The sequence below is a fragment of the Phascolarctos cinereus genome, unplaced genomic scaffold (genome assembly GCF_003287225.1).
Source record: "Phascolarctos cinereus isolate Bilbo 61053 unplaced genomic scaffold, phaCin_HiC Scaffold_4;HRSCAF=312, whole genome shotgun sequence".
Lineage (NCBI taxonomy): Eukaryota > Metazoa > Chordata > Mammalia > Diprotodontia > Phascolarctidae > Phascolarctos > Phascolarctos cinereus.
Window position 1 is genome coordinate 421831300 of NW_027555847.1, and position 20862 is coordinate 421852161.

Below are 20862 nucleotides of genomic sequence, written 5' to 3' on the forward strand. Positions count from 1 at the left end.
TGATTAGGAATGCCCCCTCCTACATCTGGCTCTGCTGTTCTGAACTAGGCACATTCTCAGGGTATACAAATTTGCCACTTCACACCCAACTTTGAATATGCTCCATCCCCAACACATCTGCCATATCCTCAGGTTAAGATGAGTTTCTTGCATATAGACACAAAACTCTGCCTGTTCATTATGCTATAGTGTATGTGCATATGCTTTTGTTTGACCAGCTTCAGTGGCTCCCTATTGCTTCTAAGATATAAAATCCTCAGATTGTCATTTAAAGACCTTCTCAACCAATCCTCTCCAAACGGTCCAGTTTTCTTAAACTTTACTCTCCTTTACACACTGACTGATCTAGCTACACATACCTACTTGTTGTTGCTTACACAAGATACTCTTCCAAATTCATGCATTTGCTCTTGTTCTCCATGCTTAGTGCTCTCTTCTGCTCCCTTTTAACTCCCAACTTCCCCATCTTTCTTCAAGACAGCTCAAATCTCACCTGCAGATTTTGCCTGTTCTGCTCCCCTCCCTTTCCACTGACACAGTCAGTGCTTTTTCTCTGATAGTGAGTTCCATAAACATTTTACTTGCCCATATAACTTGTATATACATGTTCATTTGCATATTGTCTTCTCTATTAAGATATGAGCTTTCTGAGCACTTTCACCTTTTTTCCCATCTTTTTGTTTCATCAGCACTTAGCAAATGCTTGTTCATTCGCTGACTGATGGAATGCTTGAATTACACTGAATTAGGGATTTGTGGGTATTTCACACAGGTTTTAGATATCAGTAAATTCTAATTTTAATTTTGTTACCTAAATAGCGAGATCCCACCTCTCCACTTCCCCTGACAAAATGATGAAATAAAAGGTACTTGCTAAAACACAGAAGGGCTCATGGTTACCCCTTTGGGATACAAGAAAGGAACTGATAGAATGGAATTTATTGAATGCTTAAAAGTTGTTACTAATATTTCTTGAGACACTTAATCATAACATATTTTAACAGTAATGAAAATCACCTGCAGAAAGTATCATGAAAGTAATTGCAGTGTTTGCTGAGGCCAATGCAGTAGAGAAATTCTGTTAAGAACTTGATAAAATCTTCTAAATCAAATCAAGATACACTATTATACTGATAAATTCAATGCAGAGTTTTAAAGAAGGTGAAGATAGGAAGAAAGAGAAAAGTTTAAAGGGAAAAAAATGGAAAAGATAGTTTAAAAAATGTAGATTATATAGAAACCTCAGATTCCTTTAATATGAACACTTAAAAAATAATTGGGAGTAGCTGGGTGACTTAACTGCATCTTAACAGAAAAAGACAATATTTTATAGGAGCTATTTCTGAATCATCTGGTGAGGTCAATAAGTCCATTACTTCATTAGAGCTAAGATCAGAATTCATATTTTACCAGGTGGAGAAAAAATCATAATACTCTATAGCAGGTGAAAAATAACAAGAAAGCTTTAACTCTGAATTATTTTTAAAAGTTTTTGAATTTTTTAAATGGGAAATGAAGAACAAAAAGACATTGACATTGATTATAATAGTCTCACTCAGAGTTTACTCCAATGTAAATTAATTGGTAAAACAAAGAGACCAAGAGTCAAGAAAATACTTTAGTCAACAAATATTTGGCTTACATGTCAAATAGTGGGAGATGGCTGCCAGAAGGCAACACTGGGTTAGAATACTAAACTGTCTGTAACATATTACAAAGAAGAATGATTAAAGATTATGAAGAGTATTACTTTATAAAGAAGGGAGAAGCAGTGGAGGATAAAACCAGTTTAAATAAACCTTGGCATGATATTTGAGAAAAGTAATCCTAATGATAGGTGGGTAGAAGAGTGGATATGAAGGGTGAAAATGGGGGGGGACTATAAACAGAAGAAAATATTGAAAAAAATTACAAAAGATATTTTAACAAACCATTTTCCCCCCACAAAGGACTGTGGAACAATAGCTGGATTCAAACATCATCATCATTGATATATTTATAGCTGATGTATAATAGCACTAAAGAGAATAAAGATGTGAAATGCCATTATTTTGTTTAAAGTATGTAAAGACAAGATATGTACTGGAGTTAGTATAATTGTAAATGTTTTGAGGGACCAATATTCAATACATCAGAAGGCAAAGAAGAAACCAAAGAAGGGGTGGGGAAGAAGGCAACTGAGAGATTATCAGTAGGTACTGACAATGCCAACTCTCAGATCTAAGTAAAATTTATATCAGGGTCATGTATACATATGTTGAGAGCATTCTCAATGAAGGTATTAGTGGGGACCAAGCAAAGTTTCACAAGTAATATTCAACAATGGTCTGCATCTTTACCATCTAATAACAAATTGGAATGTAGAGAAAATAGGAATTTCTATCATGTTTATTGTTTTCTTTTTTAATTCTTTAAAAGCAGTTCATGAAGTAGAACAAAAAGCTGCCTTATAACAAAGTACAATTCTTATAACAAGAGCATTCAGGATTCCTTGGAAGATACAGACATCAAAATAACCCTTTTCAAGAAACTTCCAATAATATACATCAGAGGAGGCATAAAACAGGGGGATCTATTCTCTACCAAATTATTTGCCAGAGGGCAGCTAGGTGGCACAGTGAATAGAGCTATGGCTTTGGAGTCAAGAGGACCTGAGTTCAAATCCAGCCTCAAACACTTAACACTTACTAGTTGTGTGACCCTGGGCAAGTCACTTAACCCCAAACGCCTCACCAAAAAAAAGCAAAAAAATAAATTTGCCAATGTGATGGAGCAGAGAACATATTATCATGTTTCTGAATGGAAATCCTATAAAACTTATGCATTTCTATAAAACAAATATACTGTTGAAAGATTCAGTGTTTACTATATGTACATATAATATAGAATACTATATTTGTATTGTGTATGTACATGCATGTGCATATATATCTATGGCTTCATCTACATCCATCTACCTATCAATCTATCTACGTGAAAAGTTTTACATAAGAAATAAGTTAACTTTGGCACAGTGGCATTTTTTTTTTAATTTAACAATCACATCAGCATTTTAAAACATAAATTGTTGAATTATCTTCAAGTCAGCTAATTAATTTTTGTCGTATAGACACTCTTTTTCAATATTAAGGTAGAGTGTAATCTCTATGAAGGCAGAAACATGTTTTTCCAGGACCTACCACATTGCCTTATATGCTTTTTTTTTATTGGACCTGGGTTTACATTAGTGTAGGAAACTCATATTGAAGAGACTCTGATCAATGTGAGCTAGCAACAGCTCAACAACTTAAGGATTTTAGAATGTTGCTGGAGGCACTGAAATGTTAAATGACTTGTTCAGGTTCACATGATCACTATGTGTATGTGGAATGACTTGTACTTACGTCTTCCTCTAAAGCAAGCTGTCTACCTACTATAACAAAGTTCCTTTCCTATTGCATATAGTAGGGTTTAATTAATGTTTGCTGAATTCAATTTAGTGTCTAGAAGTATGTAAATGGTTAAAAATGAGATAATATTTTGAAGACATTTAGCATAGTGACTGACTGGCATATAGTAGGTACTATATACATGGCAATTATTATTGTTAATTTTCATGACTTGAAAAAGTTTTTGTGGCCCAAGGCAACAAAGATGCCTAGTATGAGCATTAACTTTTCATATTTCAATAAGAAATGGCATAAATTTAATACCACAACAACAAACTAATAGTGATATCTTGATTACAAATAGAAATTTGACGTGGGTATTGGGTCAGAACATTTTTGCTACAATTAGTATTAAAATTGCTGGAGAGCTTGTCCCTTGGATTTATTTTATATTAGAGGGAAACACAGATTATCTTTAAAATTCCAAAATGCCATGTATTTGAATGTGTTTTTTATTAGTAACATATATGTCTTTTGCTAATTTGTTGGTTAATGTCCCCATCATCCAGGCCTGCTGAATTTTAATCTGCACAGTGGGGGCGAACATAACACCACAGCATGCAAAATGACTCAGCAGGGTCAGGATGATATTTTTTCACTTCTTGCCCTTCCTCTCTGATGGCCAAGTTTATGATCTAGCTCACTGAAGCCATTATGAGGCCATTGTGTATCCCCTGAGCAAATACAGTGGGAGCTGAGCACTGGAGACTGTGGTTAGGAGCAGTAAAACACATTCAAGTGTATCACACTGTTTACCACTAACTTCCATCATAATTATGTTAACCCTTTCACTTGTATTGCAGATTAAACAATGAGTCTTACTTCCCTTCACATGAGCCTAATATATCCCTTTTGCATTTGGGTAAGCAAAATCTATTTATGATTTTTTTTTTCTTGCTTGCTTTGGACAAAATTTGCACCCTGCCTTCCTCTGGGGAAGAATTCTGCCTGGAGATTCTCTGTGTAATATAAGCATCTGATGCTGAGTGCTTTGGAATCTGAAATTAGAAATATCTTGCCAAAATTCAATTTAGCTTGATTTGGAAGTGATTTGATCTAGGAAATAAATTTTAATCTTAACCCTTGAATTACATGATCTCACTAATCCTTCTGCATAATTCCACAGACCATACAGTAATTAAAATGTAAACAAAAATAGACCTAACATGTAATGATTTGAGCTTCAATATGTCAGACTTGGTTCAGCAAAGATTGAGCTACAAGGTTCACGAAGTATGTGAGTCACAGTCAGTCAACAGGAATTGAAGGACTTCCTATGTTCTAAGTAGTGTTAAGGAAAACAATTTATTTTAAGCCCATTCATTTCCCCAGCCTCTCCCCTTACCCCCAAGCAAGAGCAACACTGTGATACTCATCTTCCTTTTAGAGGATCATAGATTGAGAGGTAGAAGAGATCTTGCAAACAATCTAGGCCAACCCATTTATTTATGGATGAAGACTAGAGGCCTAGAAAAGTGAGGTGACTTAGGCAAGGTCGTATAACTAGTAAGCAGCAAAGACTTAATTGGAACATGGGAACGCAGGTCCTCTGACTATAACTCTTTTATTACAGCATCCCAGTCATAAAATAAATGTTTTTCTTCTTCTTTTGCTGTTATCCTCAATTTTATTTAAATATTTACTACAAATTTCCTAAAGAAGCCAAAATTAATGAAAGCTCTTAGGCTTATATTTTGGCTAAGATGTTTAAATACTGCTGGTGAGAGCTGAGGATTTGCGACTCAATAGATATATCATTTTCATTTCTACAAATACATAGGATTAGCCTAAGCTTGAGTCATATCACAGCAGAATCAAGGTGAGGATGACAATGATAACAGCAATAATAATCTATAACCTGATTATAAGTATTAGATAGCTTGACAGCTCTAATCACATATATATGTCTTTTTTTTCAAAACACTATAGACCAAGGAGCATTTAAATGAAAAAAAAAATTGTTGTGCTTTCTCATTCCAAATTCAAAACATAATAAGATATACCATGCATTCCTCATGCCACTGCTAAAGAATTCAATAATAGAATCCCCCAAAAGAGCAACTGACCTGAACAAGATTTGTTTTCTCAAAGCTTTTCTTGTGCAAGCAGCTGGAGTCCTCAGTGCAGTGTGTGTACTCAATGTATAAAAAGCATTGCATAAGCAAGATAGAATTTTACAAGGTCAGAAATGAAACACATCTAAACCTGCTGTTAGCATGCAATAAAATAAACCACTGATATTTTGTGATCATTATGAAGGTCATATGTCATGCAACCTACACAGAACTGACTAAAAAAGTGTAGTTTGTATAATAATATAGCTTTCTTTGTTAAAAGAATGAAGTGCTCTCAATTCAGAGGCAGAATTTCACTGCAATGTCTTAGGATTGGGCTGCTGAAATCTTTCACTATGATCCAAATGACATGGGGTTTGGGTGACTGTGAAAATATATTGTTGCACTGATGATATGCAGGACAAGATATAGGAAAAACATGTGTGGTACACCCAGGCCTGTCTTTCCTTTCTAATTCCAGAGCAAGGAATATAAGCACTGATGCAAAGAGTGGGCATTGAACTAAAATTCTACTCCTTGGGTAGACATTTTCGTTTATTCATTCTTATGTTATCATTTAGTCTACACTTCTTATCACTAAAGTTTGTAAGTATTGTACTGAATAAATTAATTAATACAACAACAACAATAAAATAAAGGTCACAAAAGTCAAGGTGATTTCAATTCAATTTAACAAATACTTATCAATTCCCTATTACTATGTGGCAGATACTAGACATATAAAGTTGCAAACAGAATATTCCCGGTCCACAAGAAACTTATATTTAACTAGGAGAAACAAAATATCCACAACTAACTAAATACAAAATACATTAAAAGTAAACACATTTTTTTTAGGGTAGTGGAAGAATATGATTGAGGGGCTAGGAAAGGAAAATACCCAGAAAAACCTTGCAAGATAACGTTGGGCTAATTCTTGAAAAAGAAAAAAAAAGAAAAACAACCATTTGGACACTGAGTCTACTATTAGGATTTAGTGATACAAATCTGAATTCAAATGTCACCATGCCCTTTCATATTTCTAAATTATAAGTGTTAAAGATGAATTTTCCAAATACTAAGTTTCTACTCCCATGGCAGATTTTCAAAAGACAGTGCTCTTAAATTTGCACAAACACAGAATTAGCATTATCTGTTTGGTAAGATTTTCTCCTTTAATGCCTTTTGCTATTATCCTAATGAGTGATGTGATTTGCTCAGGAATAATATACAAATTGGCATGCTAAAGCCAAATGAAATAATAATGCAGAAGTTTCTCATACCAAAGTATAACAGGCCTTAATTCAATCAAGAACTAGTTAAGAATCAGATATTTTAGATTAATATAAGATCTTAATAATCATCTAGTACAAGCCCTCCCCTTGCAACCACAACTACCACTCTATACATCCATTTCTAGATGAAGAAAAAGGGTGAGAGAAGTTAAATAACTTGTCTCACAGCAAATGTGAAGAAAACAGCAAAGCCCAGCTATGAGCTTTGCAGAAATTTCAAATCCAGTGCCCTCTCCATTGTGGCACAATATCTCTTCCATTTGCCTCAGTTCTTCTACAAGAGATTATGAAGTGACATATTCTGACCTATTGCTCCACCATCCTCAATACAATTTAGTATTTATGTCCAATATCTATCTCACTATGTTATACATTAATCCACATTTATACACTACAGAATAATCTACATTTCTCCAGAGGCCTCATATAGTCTATTGACCCAGTAAACTCTTACTGATACCACAGAAATTTGCTGATTTGTAGAAGTTATTTGTAGGATTATTTAGGTAGGTTAACCCTTCAGCAGTGGCAGAGTGGAATACTGGGATAAACATGCTGGGAGTGTATTCAGATGCATATAGTTTGAATTCTACATCAATCATTTATTACCTGTGTGACCTTAGTGTCTATGAACCTCATGTTCTTTACTTGTAAAATATGTGTGCCAGAAGAGGGAGAAAGGAGGGAAATGTCTGATTAGATGATTTAAGGTCATTTCTATCTCTACATCTTTGATCCTAGGCAGACTTGACAATTTCCAGCCTTCATAGTATTAGCCTATAGAAGAATATTATCTCCAGACAGAGTCAGATAAAAAGATGTAGATGCTGTTAGAGCTGAAAGGAACTTCAAGGTTTATTTCATTCAATAATCTTTTACTGATGAGGAAAATCTTACCCTATAGGCATAAGCAATTTGCCCAAGGTAAATGGTAGTAAGTAGCAAGCTGTCTACTATGTCTTCAATGCATGGTAAAATCATATGTAATGGACCATACAAAACGCATTTCCGATACTGAGCATAGGCATAGCAATAAAAGCAACATTTTCTAACACCCCTTTCGAATCCTAGCAACTTTTAAGGAATTTGGCTATGTTCAATTTTTATATGAAATGGAAGTAAAGAAAATCTACATTCTATGATTAGGTGCTATGCTGGAACCTAGTCCTGCTCTGACCATGAGACTCTGAAAAGGAATACAAGAGAGGAAGAAATGACCTTTATATGTTTACTCTTCCACTTGAGTTTTGAAGGAAGTTGTCTCATTACCAAATGTTATCCCTTTACATATGTTCTGGATCATTTCCCCACATATATGCTGAGGAACTTCATTCCATCAATCTTTCCTTCCTCTCATGCCTCTTTGGTTATCCCTTTTGACCTACTTGAATCCTGCTTGAATCCTAAAATACATACTCATGTCTCCCCATCTGGATAAAACAACAACATAATAAAGCAGGAGAGATATGATTCCCAATGATATAAACTGAGTAAAATGAAGGTAAATAAAATAATGATTCACGGAAAAAATTAAATGAGGTAAATGACAAAAACATTCAAAGACTTTAGAACTCTGATAATGGCTTCATAAGAAATATGTCTATTATTTCCTGTTAGAGAAATAATGAAATAGGTATGTGAAATTATTTTTTTTCAGAAATGACCAATGTGGTCATTGAATTTACTTCACTGTTGACTTTCAAGGCTTCAACTAATTAATCCTTACCTATCTTTCCTGGCTCATTCTACATACAGAAACCTTTCTCAATGCTACAATCCAGCCAAAGTGGCCCAAAACAAGGCCCAATGACTCCTAACTTTGTGACTGTGCATGTTCTGACATGTCTTTTACCTCACTTCTCCCTCAGAAGTCTAGCCTGTGTTCAAGATTTAGCTCTAACCTCACCTTCTACATGAAACCGGCTGCTATCCTCTTTTAATTCCCTTTATTCCTGTCTTACTATGTGTTTAGTAAATATTTATTAAATTTATTATATTTAATTAACTATTATATTAATTAGTATTTATTTTGCATATACTTGTATATATCCATATTAGCTCAGATAGAATGTAAGCTTCTTGAGAACAGGCATTATTTCATTTTTAACTTGTATTTCTAAGACCTAGGATAGCACTTGATATGGAACTGGCATTTAACAAATACTTGTTAATCAACTGACTAAAAGGAGGCCTTCTTTTGGAGGAGACAGGTTGAAGGCTGGATTAGTGGGAAGTGAGAGAAATGAAAAAAAAAAAGAAAGAAGAAAACTTAGAAATTCACAAATGCAACAATTTTATTGCTACCTTACCAAAATTTAATACACATACACGTATATATTCATACATAAATATGTGTATATATGTATGTATATGTATGTATATATGTGTGTATATATACATATATACACACTAACATACACACATATACATATAAACACACATATACACATATATACACACATATGTACATATACATACATATATACACTACATATATACACACACATATACATACATATACACACACATATACATTTATATACACACATACATATACACATATATATATATACATATATACACACACACATATGTGTGTGTGTGTGTGTGTGTGTGTGTGTGTGTGTGTGTGTGTGTGTGTGCATACATATATGGCCATTGGGGTTAAGTGACTTGCCCAGGGTCACACAGCTAGTAAGTCTCAATTGTTTGGTTTGAGACCTGATTTGAACTTGGGTAATCCTGAATTCAGGGCTGTTGCTGTATCCACTGCACCGCCTAGCTGCCCCAACATATATTTTAAAAGGCATTTTAGGAGATGTCCATGGCTTCATTGGAAAGCCTTAATTTGGTTCTTTTTTTTATTTCAGAATATTTGTTATTAAGTTCATAAAAAGATGAAAAATAAAGAAATTTTAAATATAAAAACATACAAGAAAGATAGCATTCTTTTCCACATTATGGAGAGACTCGATTGCCAATCAAAAGAGTTTGAAGAATAGACATCAAAAGAGCTCCATGGAATGTTTAAAGAGAGCATTGACTTGACCAGAGTTATATCTGAAGGTGACTCTAAGAGTAGCAAAATAGATAAAATAGAAATGAGAGAATGTTGAGAGGAAGACATATTAGAAATTTATCATTGTAGCCGAGATTGGTAGCAATGAGGTCTGGGAAAAAGTGGTATCAAGGGCATATTGTGTAATGTACCATACCTTTTTTTTGGTATACATATATGCCATTCCAGGTACACCTCAACCCATTAAATTATTTAGTCCTTGAGGGCATAAGCTATGCAATGCTTTAAAATCCTTCTTTCCCCATCACCTGGTATAGTCCCATGTATGCTGTAGGTACTTAAGGAATGTTTGCTCAACTGCATTAGATTTAAGAAATTGAGTGACGTAACTGTGCTCCTACTTATGAATAAGTAGTTATTGTTTTCCTAAAGATGAATATAAGAAAAAAAAGAGAATCCTATATCAGGAGGCCAAATTAATTTTCACCTTAAACAGTCATTCTTTGCTCTAAAATTGTTGTTCAAATTGTAACATTTTCCAGTCAAAATGCAAACTTTTCAAAAATCAATTTCTTCCAGAACACATTTTGTAAAGTTTGTAAGATGATAGATGCAACCCCAAGCTTCTAAAGGAAGCTCCTGTTTCCAAATAATTGATCAAAAGAGAACTAAAGTTTTGAGAAATCCTCTGCTCTCACACACTAAAATAGAAAAAAAAAGAAAGAAAAGAAAAAAAACAATAGTTGAAATTGAAGCAACCTAATAATACAAAGAAAGAGCTTCATACTTCTCATAAGTAAGAATCCCCATAATGGGGAGTGGAGGCAAAAAAGAGACTAAGTTTTCTTACCTTCTCTGACAGTTTCTCACTATATAGTTAAGAAAAAGAGAAATTAGAAAGAGGATTCTGGTTCTGAGAAACAAGGTGTTGATTAAGAAAATATAGGTTAGTCAAAGTATTCTTGCTAATAAACGTTTTCCACCAATTATGAAGAGGTGAGAGGCTTTGGATGCCAAACTACTTGGAATTACCAAAGTCACAGACATAATTTTCTTGGGATTCAGTAGACTAAGATTAAACATTAAGAGGTGTGCTAATCAAATCTGGAGAAAAGGTCATTGCATAATACCTGATCACTGTTAAATACTAGTGAGAAATATAACAAAGTATATCTAAATATTCTGTGGCATTCAACAAAATTGTGTCATTTAAATATTTTTTTCAAAAAATTGTCAGGTTCTGATATTTTCATAATTGGGTATAGAAATCTTACCCTACAGGAAAGTAAGAGGGGAAGGGGACAATAGAATGGAGGACAGATTAGGGCAGCAGTAGTTAGAAGCAAATGCTTTTGAAGAGTGACAGGGTAAAAGAAGAGAGACAATGGAATAAATGGGTAAGGGAGAATAGGTTGGAGGGAAATACAGTTAGCAATAGCAACTGAAAAAAAATGAAGCAAGTTTCTCTGATAAAGACCTCATTTCTCAAACATATAGCAAACTGGGTCAAATTTATAAAAAATAAGAGCCATTCCCCAACTCATAAATGGTCAAAAGATATGATTGTTTTTCTGATGAAGTAATCAAGGCTCTCTATAGCCATAGGAAAATATGCTCTAAATAACTATTGATTGAAGAAATGCAAATAAAAGCAATTCTTAGGTACCGCTTCATATCTGTTAGATTGGGTAATAGGACTGAAATGAAAAATGACAAATGGTGGAGGGATGCAGGAAAAAAACGACACATTGATGCATTGTTGATGGAGTTGTGACCTGATTCAACCCATCAGGATATGATTTTCTTTTCTTTTCTTTTCTTTTTTCCCAGCTAAAGACATGGTTTATTAGAACATCTATCACATTGGGGCAGACACTTAAGGAGTCTGAATGTTAGTGAACTATTGATTAGATTGTAAGAATATGAGCAGTGGCTAGATTATAAGAATCTAAGCACCTTAATGGAGACAAAATGGACCTCATATACAGAAAGGCTGTGGGAGGGATCTAAGAGTGGCCAAGTAGTCTGCGGGGACTGTGAGGTAATAAAGTGCCAGGAACCTGGACCACATGGCCAAGGGAGAATGGATCCTAGCTAGATTAAGGGTGGGAAGTGGTCAGGGACGATAGAGGATAAGGATTTTTGTTTTTGATCCATTCTGATCTGCTTCTATTTTATGGGAGAGTTCACCCAATTCTCATTCATAGTCATGCTTCCTATATATTTCTCTCCATTTTATTTTTCCTCCTTTTTGTCCTCTCTCTCCTTTCACCCTTTCTCTCCTCAATAGTGTATTGCTTCTGTCTACCACCTCCCATAATCTTCCTTCTTTTCTGTCAGTCCCTCCACACACTCCTTTATTAAATTCCTTCCCCTCTTACCTCACTATAAAGTAAAATAAGATATCTATATTCAAGTGATTATGTACATCATTCCCTCTTTGAGCCAATACTTATGAGAGAAAGGTTCAAGTGATGCCCATCATACAGATTCCCGTCTTTCCCTCCAGTGTAATAGGTTTTTCAAGCCTCTTCATGTGAAATAATGTATTCTGTTCTACCTCTTCCTTCCTTCTGTACCAAGTGTACTACTCTTTATCATTTCTTATTTTTTATGTCATTCTCTCAAATTTACCTCATACTCGTACTCTCTATGTATATTCCTTCTAGCTGTAGTATTAGTGGTACATTTTTTTTAAGCATTAAAAGTATCATCTTCTCATGTGGGGATGTAAACAGTTCAGTACCATTGAATGCTTTGTGTTTTATCCCTTTTATTTTGGATTTTCTTAGGTTTTGATATTGTTTGAAGATCAAATTTTTTATTCAATTCTGGTCTCCTCCTTATAAAAGCTTAAAATCCTTCTATTTAATTGAATGACAATTTTTCCCAAAAAGTTTTACTCTTCATTTTGTGAGGTAGAAGATTCTTCATTGTAGTCCTAGCTCTTCTGTCTCCTGGAATATCATGTTCCATGACCAATGCTGTTTTACTATAACAGCTGCTAAATCCTGTGTAATACCTGATATTGGCTTCCTGATATATGAGTTGTTTCTATCTGTCCACTTGCAGTATTTTTTCCTTGACCTGACAATTCTAAAATTTTGTATAATGTTCCTTAGAATATTTATTTTGGTATCTCTTTCCTGGGGTGATTGGTGTATTATTTCAATGCCTATTTTGCCCTCTGGTTCCAGGATATCAGGACAGTTTTCCCTGATAATTTCTTGAATGATGCTGTCCAGGTCCTCCTTTTGATTGTGGATTTCAGGTAGTCTAGTGATTCTGAAATTATCTATTCTGGATCTATATTCCAGTTCAAATGTTTTTCCCATGAGGTACTTTACATTTTGTTCTTTTTTTTCATTCTTCTGAATTTGTTTGATTGATTCATGATGTCCCATTGATTCATTAGCTTCCACTTGCCTAATTCTAACTTTTAAGGAGTTGTTTTCCTCAGTTAGCTTTTGTACTTCCTTTTCAATTTTGCCAATTGTACTTTTAAGGAATTCTTTTGTTCAGTGGATTTTTGGATCAACTTTTCCATTTGGCCATTTCTACTCTTTAAGCAGTTGTTTTCTTTTTGCAAGCTGTTGACTCTTTTTTTTTTCAAAATTATCTTGAATCACTCTTATTTTCCCCCCATTTTTTTCTTCTACATCTCTGATATAATTTACATCATATAAACTCCTTTTTGAGCTCTTCCATGAGGTCTTTCTGGGCTTGATACCATTTACTTTTTTCCTTTGGCACTTTTCCCATAGGTATTTTTACATTTTTATCCTCTTCTGAATTTGTGTCTTGATCTTCCTTGTCACCATAATAACTGTATATGGCCAGATTCATTTATTGTTCTTTTTTTTCTCTTATCTTTTTTTGTTTGGCCTACATCCTTCTTTTTTTTTTCCTGAGGTATTTATCTCTGTAAAACTACTAAAGTCTCTATCACCAGTCCAATGAAATTATCATGGTCTATGGCTTTAGTGCCATCAATATGATATGTTCCATAGGTGATTAAGTGGGATCCTAGATACATATAATGTACCTGCATACATGTTTTTCTTGTATAAAATGATTAGCTATGTAGACAACAAAATCTAAGAGTTTTCATTCAATTCTTTTCCACTTCTTTCTATTTTTTTTTTGTGAGGCAATCAGGGTTAAGTGCCTTGCCAAGCATCACACAGCTAGTCACTATTATGTGTCTGAGGCCAGATTTGAACTCAGGTCCTCCTGACTCCAGGGCCAGTGCTCTATCCACTGAGCCATCTATCTGCCCTTCTTCTTTACTTTCAACGAACAGCCTAAGTCTCAAAGCTTCATTAATTTATATGAGTAGACTGTCAGAAAAGACAACTTGTACCTTTATCTGTGGGCTATACATCACATATGTGCATAGTAGGGAAAGTATTTACTGTTTTGAAGGAAAAATGAAAAGAATAGAAAGCCATGGGAAAATCTTCATGACCCTCATGTCAAGAGTAAAAAAATAATGTTTTATTTGCAGATTATGACAGTGTGTCCGTGTTGAAAAAAATATTTAGGATTCCTACAAGTTATCAAAATTATCATTACACTTGTTATTTGATGCAATCACAGTGTAGTGAGGAGCTTATTTCTTAAATCTAGTTATACCATATAGGTTCCCTCATTGATTTGTTTAATGTGAAAACTTGAGGACTCACTAATTTTTTTTTTAGATCAAATCATCATTCTCCTTTGAGGATTATAATTGCAGATCATACACTTTCACACAGAGCAAGATAAGAAAGGTTCTCAGCTTAAATTAGAACTGTCTCCAAATATGTACTGATTTTCTGTGCCAAAAATATAAATTATGAAGGAAATGCCAAGCCAAAGCCTGCCAAAAGAGAATAAGAAAGTAGTGAAAAATTTTGATTTCTAGGAACCCAGTAATTAAAAGTTATTGAAGAGAGGATACCATTTTCCATAGCATGGACCACAGGATAGTAAAGACATAAAATCATTGTCACTTCCATCTCTTGGAAAACATTGATCATAGGAACAGCAGCAAAGGTAAAATCTATCTGTTCTCTATTATTTAATTAGTATACACAATTTTCAATACTATTTTCATTTCATTTTGCAAAGAAGAGGGAACAAATACCTAATAGCAAACCCCTGACAGGTATCAACAACAAAGCAGTGAGAGGCTTATTGAGGGAGTGGATGGAGAAGAGAAGAGTTTCTTTCAAACTCTTCACCTTTCCTATTGTATGTTAACAGTTTAAGACAGTTATAAATTGGAGATTGATTATTAGACTGTAGTACATTTTATGCTACAATCAGGGGTCTCTGGGATTTAGGATAGATTAAGATTTATATTTAAATTATTTCCTACATATTAATTATCATGTTTGACAGGATTTTAGATAGGCTGATGAAATAGTTCATACCATTACTAAATCATCACTAGCATCATAATAAAACCGTTTCTAAAATCCTACATCTATTTTATCATCATATCATTTATGCCTTGGTAATAGTGTTTAAATATGTGGTACAATTCTAATTGGCCTGATTTTTAAAAGATTAAAAGAGTATTTATAAAGGACTATAGCAAAAACTTTTCACCCTAAAAAAATTTAGCAATGTTCTTTCTACAAAACTATATAAATCTTTTTTATTATGATTGAGTGAAGAGCTTATTTCATTAATTTCAAAAATCATTAGTAGTAGTGTAGAATTGATTTCTGTTCCTACAGTATTCTTCAAAATGCACACCTATTTCTGATTTATTTATGCAGAAGAAAAAAATATAAGCATAAACTCTAATGAATCCAGGAAGAGCTAATAGAATACAATAAATGCACTTTTCATAAGACACAGGGCCATCATAGTTTCAATGATATCATTTAGAAGACAAATACTTCCACTTCCTTGTGATTTTTTTTGGGGGGATGGGTCAAAAAACTGCAGAACTCTATTCAAACACATAAAAATGATCCAGTTAACCTTCTTGGTTGATGTCAACACGAACACTGTTGATAAGCAGTGATGAAAACTCAGAGATTATTTATTCAAGGATATCAATTAGAATATTGTTTCAGGCAGATCTCCTTTTCAGCAGTTCTTCTCTTAAAGTAGTTATTTGAAGTCCCATGTCATAATTGCAGGCCAAGAAACCACATATGATTAAGGTTTTACATGGACTTATAATGAGAGACCAGAACTATGCATTAAGCCAGACTGAATCAGCTCATGAAAGCCAACTGTTAAATTTTCAGTATGAGAAATTGGCCACCACTGAAAATTAGGGCTTGATTTTTTAATTTGTTGATTGGCTAGACTTAAGAAAGTGATAAAAAATGTTAATAGTACAGATTAAATTTAAAATATTTTCTATCTGGTGGCTCGTATTCACTGGCATTTCCCTTTCAGAAACCATATATTATTGTTTATTGATGGTCAGAAGACTATCTGGGATGACATTTTGTAAAGATATTTCCAAACTGCAGAATGCTAAATTCTGTCCCATATGTTGTGGTAGAGTAATTCTGCTAGTTCTTTAAGTTCTGCCAACAAAATATGCCACACCAATCTGCCTCACTAGCTGGATCCTTCAATCTCTCTGCATATATGTTGTATACCCAAATTACCCAGTATAAAATCTTCACCACTATTATAATTAACCCAATTTCTCAGCAAGTCTGCTGCAGCCCAGTTCATCTATCCCCCAGGCCAGTTCCTCCTTCATTTGGAATCACTACTTTATTCTTAAAGATCTTCTCCTGATCTATGAACCAGCATTTCTTCTCTGTCATTGTTTAAAAGATATGAGCTTTTTCTTCTGCCTGAGCTCACTACCATGCAATCCTTTCCCCTAATAGCTATTTCTTCTTCCGCCCACTATACCCAATTTACAGAGTGAGGAAAAGTGGTCATTACATCTTTTTGTCCCTCCTGTTGTTTCTGGATGATTTCAATAACATATTTTAATGCTCTTTTATCTTTTTTTTTCATTTTTTTACCAACTTAATAGTATTTTATTTTTCCAATTTATATTTTCCAATTTTTCCAATTTTCCAATTCCAATTTCCTAAATTTAATTTTCAACATTAACTTTTATAAGATTTTGAATTCCATTTTTTTCTCTCACTCCACCTTCCCTTCCCACATCCCCAAGATAGCAAGCAATTTCATATAGGCTATACATTCACAATTATAATAAACATATTTCCATATTAGTCATGTTGTGAACTATGAATAAGAAGAAAAGGGGAAACCATGAGAAAGAAAAAAAGACAGAAAATATGCTTTTATCTGCATTCAGATTCCATCGTTCTTTCTCTAGATGTGGATAACATTTTCCATCATGAGTATTTTGGAATTTTTTCAGATCATTGTATTAATGAAAAGAACTAAATCTATCAAAGCTGATCATTGCACAATATTGCTGTTGCTATGTACAGTGTTCTCCTGGTTCTACTCATTTCACTCAGTGTCAGTTCATGTAATTCCAGGTTTTTCTGAAGTCTACCTGCTCATGATTGAACTAAGCAAACTTTACAGAATTTCCTTCAACACAGAGCAAAATAATCTTTTTTTCCTAGGTAGGAAATTTGTGTTTTCAGGCTTAGTTGAAGTCTGTTCTTTTATTACTTACACACACACACACACACACACACACACACACATATGTGTGTGTATCTCATAGACACATACACAGATTTGTATACATACATATATATATACGCACACATATCTATATCCCCACATAATGTATATGTAAAAAAAAAAAGAATGATCTTTAGCTAAACCTGAAAAGACAAACGTCCTACCTGGGGAAAAAGAAATATTTTGTTCTATGTTGCTTCTGGTTAAAATTGAGTTTTTCGAATGAAGAAAATTTGTGTTACAAAAAATATATATACACACTGATTTTTCACAGGAGTGTATTTTGAGAAGTGCCTAGAGTTGTTTATTTTCCACTTTGAAGAATGTTGTGTTCCTTGAATTATATTAGATTATATTTCACATAACTAAGCCAACTATTTACAGAATTCCCATCAGTTAGTGTAGTGTGGTGAGCATGTCAGAGCAAAGATTTCAAGATTTTGCCAGTGACTAAGAAATAAGATGTAGAAGAGAGTGCCTGTTTATACAGGAGTTTAGAATAGGTTGTCCTGACTATAATAAGCATAGAGAAAAAAAAAGATAAAGTGAAAGAAAGTTGTTCAAATAAAGAGCCATTTAAGAAACAGATAAAAAAAGCTTTTGAAAAAGTGCTGTTTCTGTCCCCATCCAAATTACTCTCTCTGTCTGTCTGTCTGTCCCTCTCCCTCCATCTGTCTCTTTCATATACACATACACACATACACACACACACATTTGCTTTTGATACAATTAAGTTTGGAGGTCATTATTAGAAAGAAATATTCTTACGGAGTTTGACATTTTTATTGGAATCTTACTGACTTAAAAAATGTTATAGAGACAGAGAACAGTTCTTACAGATATTGTATTCTCTAACTCTCTCTGACAACCCCTTGTGAACATGGAGAGTGAAGAACTTAGAGAGGAGAGTGTAAAAAGATCCAATGCAACAGCAGATGAGTATGGTGGACTCAGGATTTTAATGTGGGAGAAAAATAGGTGGTAGGCTTCTCCTTGCTGAGGCCATCTGCTGAGTCCACTCACTCTGGCCAGGCATGAACGGTGGCAAGAAGGAATTAGAGGATCTCTAAGCAACAGGACAACAAAGGGAAAAGTACTGTCTGTAAGACCATAAGTTCTCACTGATGAGGGGTAGAATTCCTGAGGTCAGAACAGCCTTTTCCCTATTTTCTCCAACCTTCTCAGATCTTAGATAGGCTTATATTATGGAGCTCCAAGGAAGATTTATTTTTTTTAAATTATTTATAATTTCTTTGGTTATGGTAATATTTTCACATACGGTTAAGCTTGCCCGTTGTATCCTAGAGGGAACGTGACTCCTTTGTATTAAGGTTTCATGACCAGGATTCAGTGAAATTTACATATTTTATGTGGAATGATAGGTTTAAACCTCTTTGCCACATTTTAGTTCTGATATCTTATCTGGGTGAGAACACAGATTTATCAATCAACCATTCAAAAGACTTCACTCTAAATATGAAAAGTCTTTAAAAGTCATCGGATAAAGTGAAAGGGCACTGGACAGAAAATCTTTTTCAGTAGGCTAGAAAGCTCACTCATAACTCTAGGGACCATCTCTGGAGGAAGAATTCTCCAAATGGGAAGGGAATGATGAACAGAGCTGGACTGAGCTACACCAGAGAAGGGACCATTATATAGACTTGAACAAGTCAATTAGTTTACACAGGAAAGAGTCAGGGTTTTGCAAGGAGCTTCAAGCCCCATTAGTTAATGTGGCCACACAAGAAGAGGTTGAGCTTACTGATAGAAAATAGCATTATACCTAAGAATCACAGAGAGCTTAGCACTTTTCCAGGACTTCTGCTCAACATCTTAACTAGCAGAATGAGCAAGTGACTGCAGAAATAAGAACTAGGGAGGGAATTTTGCTGCAATATCATCTGATAATCCTAAGGCACCTTAATACCTTGGAACTTCATACATACAACTGTTAATGCTTGGGGAGGGGGGAGGATAGGGGAGAGGCAAAAGAGTAGCTCTCCTATATTTTCTGTAGGATAAACCATAAACTACTCTGTTTAGATTTTAAAAACCATTATTACCAGATTTCATCTTATCTTTCCAGTCTCATTGTATAGTACTCCCTCTCCACACTCAGCATTAGAGCAAAATTATCCGTTTCTCTATTCTTCATACAAAACACTCCATATCTTCTCCATATCTGGAATGTACTTCCCTACTCATCTTACCTGCAACACAGAATCATTCTCTAACACTTAGTTCAAGCACCAATCAGAGATTAACCTGAATATTTTTCTTGTCCACTGCAACTATTAGTACCATCCCTCCATAATTACTATGAATTTGAATAATTTGTTTTTATTTTCTATATATTTATGGTGTATTTTCTTCTATGTATGTATATTTTCCCCTCTTATAATTTTATTGAGAATTGGGATTGATTTTATATATATAATATATATATATATATATATATATATATATTATATGAGTATATATATGTATATGTATATGCATATATATACACACACACACAGACATATACATAGACACACACACACACATATATATATATACATATACATATACATATACATATATATTGTTGACTGACTTACTGACCTACCCCCATATATACATATAGCATACACACACAGATATATATACATACATATATACACAGAGTATCCACAACAGCTAGGACAGTACCTGGCACATAGTAGCTGCTTCAGCATTGTTAGCTGATGGTAACAAAAACATCAGTAGTATATAAATTACAGGATTCATGTGAGTCTTAAATGAAATTAAGCAAAGTGCTCTGCAAACCTTGTAGCACTATCCTCAGATATTATTATGTATACATATTTCCACATTTCCACAGCCATATATATGTGTGTGTGTGTGTGTGTGTGTGTGTGTGTGTGTGTGTGTATAATTTTAATGATACTTTTTCTTAGTTTCTCTTCGATACATTGGCTTCAATACTAATAAGCTAGATTATACATTCTGAATGATGTGGGTTATAATAAAAAAAATAAGTTTAGTATACTGTTGAGGTGAGCATTGGATCCTTAATAGCTAGAAAAAAAATAAGAAGATGGAATAATTGGTATTTGCATTGCTTTCCTGCTTGCTCATTATTATGAGATGCACTTGTTATGAGTTATTATGACCTTATGGTATACATGATATATTCTTAATATCACTCTTGTGATTACATTAAAGTCTTCTAATACTATGTACTAAAAAATGAACATTTCTTACAGAACATATTAGGGGTGAAAAGATGAAAAAGTGATTCTTGTCCAGACAATGAATTTAACTTTGATGAGCAGTGTCTTAAACAGGTCCATCCATATTTCTTAGAAAAGGTCTATATAGGTGGCAGCTAAGTGGCACAGTGGATGGAGCACTGGCCTGGATTCAGGAGGACCTGAGTTCAAATC